Source organism: Aegilops tauschii, chromosome 3, assembly GCF_002575655.3.
Source record: "Aegilops tauschii subsp. strangulata cultivar AL8/78 chromosome 3, Aet v6.0, whole genome shotgun sequence".
NCBI classification, from domain to species: domain Eukaryota; kingdom Viridiplantae; phylum Streptophyta; class Magnoliopsida; order Poales; family Poaceae; genus Aegilops; species Aegilops tauschii.
The window spans coordinates 30,716,246-30,727,616 of record NC_053037.3 but is presented as its reverse complement, the minus strand read 5'-3'; positions in this window follow the sequence as shown (position 1 = coordinate 30,727,616).

The following is an 11,371-nucleotide window of genomic DNA, read 5'->3' as shown; positions in this document are numbered from 1 at the left end:
GTCACTGCAGAAAACACGGAATGTTAAAAGAAAAACGATCGAAATCTAAGAATTCATATGTTACGGGGGGGTTGAGGGGAGGACTTACTCGGGAAAGTAAGGCACGAGGAAGTTGTCCTTATCTTGGTTTGCCAGAATGACGCCTTCGAGGTAAGAACTCGCGACTTGCCGGTCCCCAGCACTGCCCAAGATCTTGGCACGCATGTAGAAGGGGTCGACTATCACGATGTCTGGGGTCTTGTCGCGAATGATCCGCATCTCCATACTCAGCGAAAATAGCCGAACGAAGGTGTAGTGCAGCGGATGAAGGTTCAACATAGCGTGGATGTCATCAAACCGCAGGACGATCGTACCCCCGATGGAGTTATCCACAAAGCCCTTGCCCTCTGGCACCTTGGCCGCGAAAACCGGGTATGCCACATCCTTCTCTCCGAGACGCCGCTTCTCCAAAGAAAGAACACTGTCATGCAGACTCCGCATAGCACCGGTTGCAGCATCGAGCATATTTCTCGGTAGCATCGGCCTACCCGCCACATGCACCCTCCTCGAGATATCCGCAGTTGAAGGTGGCCCGTCCTGAGCACGGATCGTACTCGGTGCCGGCTGGCCCGCACCCTTGTTAGTTTTTCTTTTGCGTGCCTTCTTCTTCTCCTGTAATGGGACCGAGTTCTGCTCACAGACCGCCTTCTTGAGTGTGTTGGGGCTGATCATATTTCACACCTCGCCTATCTGAGGCTCGGTGAAGTCGGCAACTGGAGGCGTCTCCTGAGAGCTGAACTGCAGACGACGCCTGTTGCAACTTGGCTTCTCCGCGGTACCAGCTAGATCGCACACGTCTTTTGTTGGGTTGGGTTCTTGAGAAGGAGGCCCCATGAAGTCGCCACCGTCCCCATGATCGCCAAAGTACTGATCGACGTTGGCAAATGTATCGTCGTCGTCGTCGTTCTGATCATGTGCCATATGCATGTTTGGATCCAGTGGCATAGGGATGTCCGGCACCGTTGCGGCGGTCTTGCCATGGGGCCGACTTGGCACCGGCACGACTGGCGGTGTTATCTTTGGGGTGGTGTCCCCCGCCCCCAAACGAATCTGGCTCTTCGGCCAAAGCAGGCGCCAGCTCAGGCAGGCGCTGAGGGTCATCACGTCATCATCGTCGGCCCCGATGGGTCGAATCGGAGGTAACAACTCATCGCAGCCTGGCAGCACCCGAACCAGTTGAACCCTAAACAAGTTGGGTGGCATCTGGGTACCGTGGAACAAGGGGTTGCCCGGTTGAACGATTTTGCCCTTGGCGACATCGACCAACTCGTTGTTCACGAAGTGCAGGAGAGTGCACGGAACGTCGGAGGGCCCTGCGAAAACATGTAGGGCGTTAGGGATGCCCAGTCAAAGGCAAGGAGATGAAGTCCTCGGCCGAGAGAGGCTTAATTAGTTACCGTGATGATGGCGTCGAGCTCGGCTAATGTCGAGGCACCACCAACGGCGGGCGTGCAGTTGACGGAGGGGCCGCTTGCTGCAGAGGTGCCGGCCGGCGTACACCCGGGTGCATTAAGCTCCCGTGCCGGCGTCGGAGACACCAATGCCGCCTCCGCCGGAGACACCAATGGCCCCGCCATCGCGTTCTGCGAGTTGCTGGCCATGAAGCTAGGAATCGGGGGCGGCCCCTGTTGGCCGCCCGCAATCCACGCACTAATCCCCTGGATCAAGGTAGGCACAATGGCGGTGATCGTCGCTCCGAGTTGTTGTTGCACTTGCTCTTGGACAATCTCCGGAATCCGCGCCACCTGTGCCCTGAGTTCTTGAACCTTGCGCGCCTGGCTTTCTGAGCTGGTCTTTTTCTCCTTTCGCCCACCAGTGTTATAGTATGACGACCATTTTGTCGACAAGCCTTTGCCGGCCACACGACCAGCTGACGTCGGCTTACTGAGCTTATCCTTGTTCTTCATTACATTCAACGCCCTATTTAGAGTGGTGTCCCAAGGGTTGCTCTTAGTCGACCCCGCGCTACTGCTTTCAGTCGCCTGCGGAAGGAATGTGAACCATTTAGAAATTTGGCTTCATTAATTAGAATGCAACCATATGGAGCTAATTACGCGGGGGGTGTATTCCTTACCAGAACAAGCTCAAGCGCCCCGGTCTTCGGATCTGTGGTAAGCTCCTTTGTTTTCAGGTCCTTCTTGTACCGGTCCCTGACAAAGTTCCTGGTCTGCTTGTCACCGTATTTATCGAAGAGGGGCGGTAGGCCTTGCTCGGCACGGTCCGCCTCCTCCTTGTCCCATATAGGCTCCGCCACTCTGTAACCGCCGGGACCGAGTGTGTGTTCCCCTAAGTTCAGCTCCCGCATTTCTTTCCCCCACTTACTTGATTCGGAGTTTGCGGTGCTCGAGCAATTGATCTTGAAGTCGTTGTAGTCATCTTCGGTGATCGAAGGATTTTTCTCCTTGATCTTCTCATAACTCTCACCTTTCTCGATCATTCTCTTCACATTGCTTTTCCAAGTAGACAGGGCCTTGCTCATTTCGTGAGGGCAGCATTGTTCACTTTATTCCCTTTGAGGCTTGTGTTTTCAAATTCAGCGGGGAACTTGTATCGTTCGTGCAGCTTCGTGAAGAGGAGGTTGCGCAAATTCCCTCGGTCAGGATGCCTCAGGTTCTCGGTGTTGATCGAGACGGTGCTCCAGAGAATGCACCCGAGCTGAAGCGAGTACCCCTTGACTATTCGTTCGGGCGCCGTTGGATTCCCGTCGGAGTCCACTTCAGTAACTTCCTCCTTGAGGGTGCGGAGCACGGTCGGGCGCCGGTCCTTCCGTTGCCTCTTCGGTTGGCTGCCATCTGTGCGTGCGCCGCCATCATCAGTGGTGGCATCCTCGGCGGCACCATCAGTGGTGGCATCAGTGGGGTCATCCTCGGCGGTACCATCAGTGGTCTCAGGATCGGTGGGGAAGGCGGCGTCCTCATACAAGTGAGGTTGCTCCTCCATCTCCTGGGACAGCTTCCAGAATGGCTTGACGCCCGAACCCCCGGCCTCATCGTTGTTGGCCATGTTTCTCTCTAAATAGGAACAAAGTTTGGTCAAAAAGTTGGTTATTGTCAAGGAACAAGATCATGGTCTCATCATTTAGGGTTTGTCGACACCGAGGCATCCTAAAAGCTAAGCTTTTATCATTGAGGGTTTTTCGACGCCGAGGCACCCTAAAAGCCTAAGCTTTCATCATTTCGGTTTTTATCGACACCGAGGCACCCTAAAAGCCATGCATTAGTCACAAGTACGCCGGGGCACTTGATCCTACTTAATTAACTACCAAGATACCCCGGCCCATGCATTAGTCACAAGTACCCCATATGTCCTATTTTTAGCAAAGTCATGCTAAAATTCACGGAAAATTTCAGCATGACCTTTGCTGAAAATAGGACATATGGAGTACCCGAATTTGCCGGAACGGAAGTTAATCGACATTCCGGCAAACTCAAGGGCCTCTCGGGTGGACAAGGCAAAAAAGGCCTCCATCACAACATGGAAAATACATTGGCATGTGAAGAGGTGAAACAATATATGCATCTCCAAGCAGTATCATTCAACATTTTGGACAAAACACTACAAGCAACATGAGACACTGAAAACAATTGCTACCAATGAATCTACACTTCTATAACAAATAAATCAGAAACTTAGTCTGTCATCATTAGGCAGCCACCATTAGTTATTCCGTTATGTTAAAGCAAATAAAACAGAGAATTGACTTGTGCAATCTGCAGGTAGCAGTAGCAGGGACGCGCAGGTTACTGCTGGTGGCATCCGAGATGTTTCACGAACGTCGGGTGTGTGCCAATGTATGCAAAGAATTGAAGACTGAAAAAGTTTTGAGCTACGCTGGAAGTTGATTGTGTGATGAGCTTCTTTTAAACGACAGTCGCTTTTAGAAAGAGATTGTTTGGTTTTTGTAATAGACTAAGTAAAGTTGTTGGAGTGAGCTGATCTCTTACATGGATAGCTTGCTTTGGTTTGGCTGAGAGCCATCCTTGTCGCTTTTACATGTGTTTGTTTTTCTTAGCTGAACCTGACAAACCTGAGGGTGCATCATCATATTTGTAATGACTGAAAATATTTACTTCAGGAAATATTTACTACTGTGGTTTCTGTTACAAACAAAAAAAAGACTGAAGTTTGTCCTAGCTATATTTCAGGATGATTTTTCAGTTGCTCATGCTTTTTACAAATTGTAGCTACTGTTTTTTATACCTAAACAAAATTGCCCTAGCTATATTTGCTACTGTTTTTATACCTAATTTTTTGCTACTGTTTTTTTAATTTGCTACTGCTTTTTTATTTGCTACTGTTTTTATACCTAAACAAAATTTCCCTAGCTATATTTGCTACTCTTTTTTTATTTGCTACTGTTTTTATACCTAATTTTTTTGCTACTGTTTTTAAAATTGCTACTATTCTTTTAAAATTGCTACTGTTTTTTATACCTAAACAAAATTACCCTAGCTATATTTGCTACTGTTTTTATACCTAATTTTTTTTGGTACTGTTTTTTTTAAATTGCTACTGTTTTTGCTACTACCCTAATTTCCTAAAAGATTTCTAACTTTGCTAACTGTGCTAGATTTGCCCTAAAATGTACTGCCCTAACCCTAAAATTTGCAAACCCTACACCCTAAAATTTACAAAGGGGAAGGAGGAGGCTGGAGGGGGAGGGAGAGGTGGGGGCAGTACCTGAGGAGGCGGAGGAGGCCGGAGGGGACAAGGAGGAGGTCGGAGCGGCGCGGCGGTGGCGCGGACGAGGAGGAGGGCGAGGACGACGGGGTGGCGGCGTCGGGAGAGGAGAGGGGAAGGGGATCGAGGGCGACGTCGAGGGGCGAGGAGGAGGTCGGGGCAGCGGCGTCGGGAGAGGAGAGGGGAAGGGGCAGCGGCGTCGGGGCGTCGGGGCGGAGACGAGGACGACGGGGCGGCGTCGAGGCGGCGGGGCAGCGGCGTCGGGAGAGGAGAGGGGAAGGGGATCGAGGGCGAGGGCGAGGGAGAGAGAGGGGATAGGTTATCTTCCAACAGGTACATCCATACTAATGGCGCACCTCACCCTGGTGCGCCATAAGTACATCCATACTAATGGCGCACCTCACCCTGGTGCGCCATTAGTATTTTTTTTGATTTCTGCTCGAGCCAACAGGTTATCTTCCACCTGACCTGATCCACACCAAGTTCCCTCTACTAGCTCGACTGGTCAACAGCCAGTTCTCACACTAGGAGGTCCTGGGTTCGATTCCCAGGCTCCACAATTTTTTTTATGCATTTAAAATGATGTTTGATATTTATTTGTGTTTAAATATGTTCAAACTTGTTTAAATCATAACAGTAATATTTTTTTATAAGACAGTAATATATTTTTAAAAAATATCATCAAACAGTAATGCCGGTGGAGCGGGGGAGGGTGCGCGGGGTGCGGGGGGCCGGTGGACCGGGGGGTGCTCGGCGGCGAGGGGGACCGGATCTGGCGAGGTGGGATAGCGATCGAGATGGAGGGGGATCGATATCGAGTGTCCATGAAATTTAAAAATATTCATGATAGTTCAAAAAGTGCCCATGAAATACAATCGAGAAATGAAGGCTACGATTTAAATACAATCGATCTTAGCTAGCTATCTGTTCACAATCTTCTTGCCCTTCTTTTTCGCAAATGGAGTTCTTCTGTGGAACGGACGTCCTTTAGGTAGGGTGGTCCTGCTTCTTCTTGTGGTGTATGCTGCTACTTCATCATCGTCGTCATGTTCGATTCTCGGGTCGCCGTACTTGTCGAAGTCTTGCTCATTGGCTACTCCATCCATTCCGATGATCTTCCTTTTGCCTCTCCTCACGACAACACGACTGGGCTTTGACGGGTCGGTAATGAAGAAGCATTGGTCCACTTGGGAAGCCAGTACCCATGGCTCATTTTTCGCGGTGATGTTTGCGCCTGCGGTCTTGGATTTGGCTTCGGGTATAACCATGGTGGTGAAATACCGGTCTTCTTTTAGGACGCTCTTGGCCCATCTGACACGGAACATCGGGACCTTCTCTCTAGCGTAGCTCAGCTCCCAGATCTCCTCGATCCTTCCGTAGTATCTGTCCTTGTCGTTACCGGTGTAGGATTCCATCGTTACCCCGGAGTTCTGATAACCATCGCTCTTCATGTCCTTGGCCTCCGTGTAGAATGTGTAGCCGTTGATATCGTACGCCTCATAGGTCATCAGGTTGTGCTCGGCGCCCTGTGACAAGGCGAATATGAGTTGTTCTTCCGCGGAAGAATCCTCATGTAAAGGGTACGACAGAAGCTTCTGCTTGAACCAACGCGTGAAACATGAGTTGTGCTCTTTGAGTATATCTCCGTCCGTCCTCTGTTGGCCTCGGTCATTGTACGTCTTCTTAATAAAGGTTTTGTGCTCTACCACCCAAGGATCGACCACGTCTATGTGTTGTAGCGCGACTAGGTTTGCTCTTTCAAAGTCGGCGAGTCGACCCTCGAAGTCGACATGCATTTCGCGGCGACCCTCACGGTGACCCCATCCAGCGAGCCTGCCGAGGTGCCTGTTGACGGGCAGACCAACGGGGTTCTCGATGCCTAGATAATTCGTGCAGTAGGAGATGCACTCTTCGGTCAGAAAGCCCCTGGCTATGCTTCCCTCTGGACGTGACATGTTGCGAACGTATCCTTTGATGACACCATTCATCCTTTCGAACGGCATCATGCTGTGCAGGAACGTCGGCCCGAGTTGGATGATATCGTCCACGATATGGACCAGCAGATGCACCATAACGTCGAAGAATGCGGGCGGGAAGTACATCTCAAGCTCGCATAGTATCACCACGATCTCTTCCTATAGCCTTCTGAGTTGCCTCACGCCAACAGACTTCCGAGAGATGACGTCGAAAAAGTTGCATAGGCCAAATAGCGTTTCACGGACGTGCGCGTCCATGATCCCACGGATTGCAACTGGAAGTATCTGCGTCATCAGCACGTGACAGTCGTGAGACTTCATCCCGCTGAACTTCAGCTTCGCTAGGTCTAGGTATCTGCTTATCTTCCCCGCGTAACCGTAAGGAAGTTTTACTCCTACGAGGCAGGTGAAAAACTGCTCGATCTCCTCCTGACTTAGAGTGAAGCACGCGGGAGGGTAGTCATTTCCGGTCTTCTTGGCCTTTTTGCCTTTGCGACGACTTTCCGTGTCCTGCTTCGCCTCATCATCATCATCATCATCATATATAGCGTGAAGCTCCTGCCTGATGCCCATTGATTTCAAGTCTGCCCTTGCTTTCGGCCCATCTTTGGTCCTCTCTGGCATGTTGAGCAGGGTACCAAGCAGACTCTCGCACACATTCTTCGTGATATGCATGACATCAAGGCTGTGAGGCACACGGTGGATCTTCCAGTACGGCAAGTCCCAGAAAACAGACCTCGTTTTCCATACCTTCAGCAGCGGCTCTGGCGCCTTTCGCTTCTTTCCCGGCTCTGGCGCCTTTTGCTTCTTTCCCGGCAGTGGGCAGTCTTTCCAATTTTTCAACAGCTCGTCTATTTCCTCGCCGCTCCTCGTACGCGGGCGTCCTCGGGGTTCGGTTTCACCATCGAATAGATCCTTGCGTTTTCTCCACGGGTCATCGTCACGAAGCCACCTTCGATGTCCCATGAACACGGTTTTCGAAGACCCGGGATCTCTATCTAGCTGGCGATACGTTGTGTCATCCATGCACCTGACGCATCCAGAAAATCCGTGGACCACCTGCCCCGCGACATATCCGTAACCGAGATAGTCGTGCACCATCGTGAGCAGCGCGGCTCTCATAGGGAAATATTCTTTCTCTGCGACGTCCCACGTATTGGCTGGCATTTTCCACAGCATGTCAAGCTCCTCTTTCAGCAGCCCCAGATACAGATTGATGTTGTTCCCTGGTTGTTTCGGTCCTTCAATTAGCATACTCATGTGAATGTACTTCCTCTTCATGCACAACCAGGGGGGAAGGTTGTACATCCACACAAACACAAGCCAGGTGCTATGTGTGCTTCTCTGGCTGCCAAACGGATTGACTCCATCGGTGCTCGCGCCCAGCACGATGTTCCTTGGATCGTTCCCAAATTCTAGGTCTTCGAAGTTCAACGCTTGCCACTGGCTCGCATCCTTAGGGTGACTCAGCATCTTGTCTTTTTTATCTATCTCCGGATCATTTGCGTCATCTTCTCGCTTCTTCTCCTCCCTATCCGCGTGCCAACGCAGGAGCTTTGCTACCTTAGGGTCCGCGAAATACCACTGCAGACGAGGAGTGATCGGAAAGTACCACACCACTTTTCGAGGAGCTTTCTTCCTCTTCTTGTATCGAGTGACGCCGCACACCGGACATATGGTGACTCCGCGTGCTCGTCCCGATAAATGATGCAATTGTTCATGCACACATGGTATTTCACGTGCGGTAAATCCAGAGGACACACGATTTTCTTCGCCTCCTCCAAACTGGTCGGGCACTTGTTCCCCTTGGGTAGACGTTCGTGCCAGAATGACATGTTCTCGTCGAAGCATGCGTCGGTCATTTTGTGTTTTACCTTCATCTCCAGAGCCATGAGCGTTACTTTCAGGCGGGTATCCTCGGGCCTGCATCCTTCATACAATGGAGTAACCACGTCTAACTCAAGTTGATCCATCTTGGCTTTCTCTCGGGCGGCAGCTCTTGCGTTATCCGTCTGCTTGAGAAGCAGCTCTTGAATATGAGGGTCCTGCACCCAGCCCATCGATGGTCCAGCGTCGTCTGCTCCGCCGGCATCATCATCTTCATGATCATGCCCGTCGTCTGCTCCGGCATCTTCCTCATCATCATGTCCTGCATCTTCTACATGATGACTGTGTACAGCATCACCGTCGTGATCATCTCCTGGGGATTCTTCGTCTTCTCGCCCGCCCGAGCCGCGGTGGTTGTCTTGCTGCCCTTCCTCATTTCTTGCCCGGCCCCCATGGACGACTTCGTAGTCATCTTCATCACCTTACCACTGATAGCCATCCATGAAACCACGCAAGAGCAGGTGGTCCCGCACCTGCCCGGGTTCCGGGTCCGCAATAAGGCTCTTCAGCTTGCATCTTCGACACGGACATCTTATCTCCGTCTCGTTCTTTTGAAGCATCTCGGCCTTCGCAAACCTCAAAAACCTATTCACGATGCCTTCGGTCATCATGCGGACCATGGTCGCCTGCGGGGTAGAGCAAAACGATATTTTAGAACCAAGAAAAATTTGGCATGACTTTCCCTAAAAATAGGACCAAAAAGAATGCTTAATGCCAAAATTCTCGCCGAAACGGAAATGAATCAACATTCCGGCAAAATATTGGCAACTATCGCATTTCAAATATCGGTACACCTCCAAACACAAACACATATGCAACACCACAAACATATGCAACACCACGAACATACATAGATCTAGCTAGGCCATAAAAAGTGCATGTGCACATTGTTGTAGGGAGAACAACATAAATATAGCTTCCCCCCTTACTTACCTATCAAAACAAGGTAATTTAACCACTTAAATTGAATGAATCTATGGTGGAAATGAGGTGAAAAAGAGGAGGCACCCGAGACAAGGAGGAGGTGGAGAGAATGAAGTGGGGAGAAAGTGAGTGTGGGTAGGAGAGGCTGTTCAAAATATCTTGTTGCTGCCCACTTACTAATGGCGCACCAACTCTAAATGCGCCATTAGTAATCCAGATTACTAATGGCGCACCTTCTGGTGGTGCGCCATTAGTAGTTTTGCAAAAAAAACATACTAATGGCGCACTATTCCACAGTGCGCCATTACTAGTTTAAACTAGTAATGGCGCACGGTGGAAAAGTGCGCCATTAGTAGTTTTGCAAAAAAGGGAATAAAAAATATAATAGAAAAAACAACATTAGTGGCGCACTTTCCGGCAGGTGCGCCATTACTAGTTACAACTAGTAATGGCGCACTGTGTCTGGATGCGCCATTAGTATGTTTGGACATGCGCACTAGTTAAATTTTTTTTTGATACTAATGGCGCACCCTAGTAATGGCGCACTGTGTCTGGATGCGCCATTAGTATGTTTGGACAGGCGCACTAGTTAATTTTTTTTGATACTAATGGCGCACCCTGCGCCAGGTGCGCCATTAGTAGTTTCAACTCTAATGGCGTATCAGAAGATGGTGCGCCATTAGTATATACTAATGGCGCACCGCTTGTCTGGTGCGCCATTAGTGTCAATCCCATCTATAGCCCTTTTTCTAGTAGTGATTGTCATATTGCCTTGCATGATCATGTAGTTGACATCGTATTTGTGGCAAAGCCACCTTCATAATTCTTTCATACATGTCACTCTTGATTCATTGCACATCCCGGTACACCGCCGGAGGCATTCACATACAGTCATATTTTGTTCTAAGTATCGAGTTGTAATTCTTGAGTTGTAAGTAAATAAAAGTGTGTTGATCTTCATTATTAGAGCATTGTCCCATGTGAGGAAAGGATGATGGAGACTATGATTCCCCCACAAGTCGGGATGAGACTTCGGATGAAAAAAAAGAAAAAAAGAAGAGAAAGGCCGAATAAAAAAAGGCCCAAAAAAAATGAGAGAAAAAGAGAGAAGGGACAATGCTACTATCCTTTTACCATATTTGTGCTTCAAAGTAGCACCATGATCTTCATGATAGAGAGTCTCTTATATTGTCACTTTCATATACTAGTGGGAATTTTTTATTATAGAACTTGGCTTGTATATTCCAACAATGGGCTTCCTCAAATGCCCTAGGTCTTCGTGAGCAAGCAAGTTGGATGCACACCCACTTAGTTTCTTTTGTTGAGCTTTCATACATTTATAGCTCTAGTGCATCCGTTGCATGGCAATCCCTACTCCTCGCATTGACATCAATTGATGGGCATCTCCATAGCCCGTTGATTAGCCGCGTCGATGTGAGACTTTCTCCTTTTTTGTCTTCTCCACACAACCTCCATCATCATATTCTATTCCACCCATAGTGCTATATCCATGGCTCGCGCTCATGTATTGCGTGAAAGTTGAAAAAGTTCGAGAATACAAAAGTATGAAACAATTGCTTGGCTTGTCATCGGGGTTGTGCATGATGGGAGCATTTTATGTGACGAAAATGAAGTATGACCAAACTATATGATTTTGTAGGGATGAGCTTTCTTTGGATATGTTATTTTGAGAGGACATAATTGCTTGGTTAGTATGCATGCTTGAAGTATTATTATTTTTATGTCAATATTAAACTATTGTCTTGAATCTTTCGGATCTGAACATTCATGACACAATAAAGAAGATTACATTAATAAATATGTTAGGTAGCATTCCACATCAAAAATTCTGTTTTTATCATTTA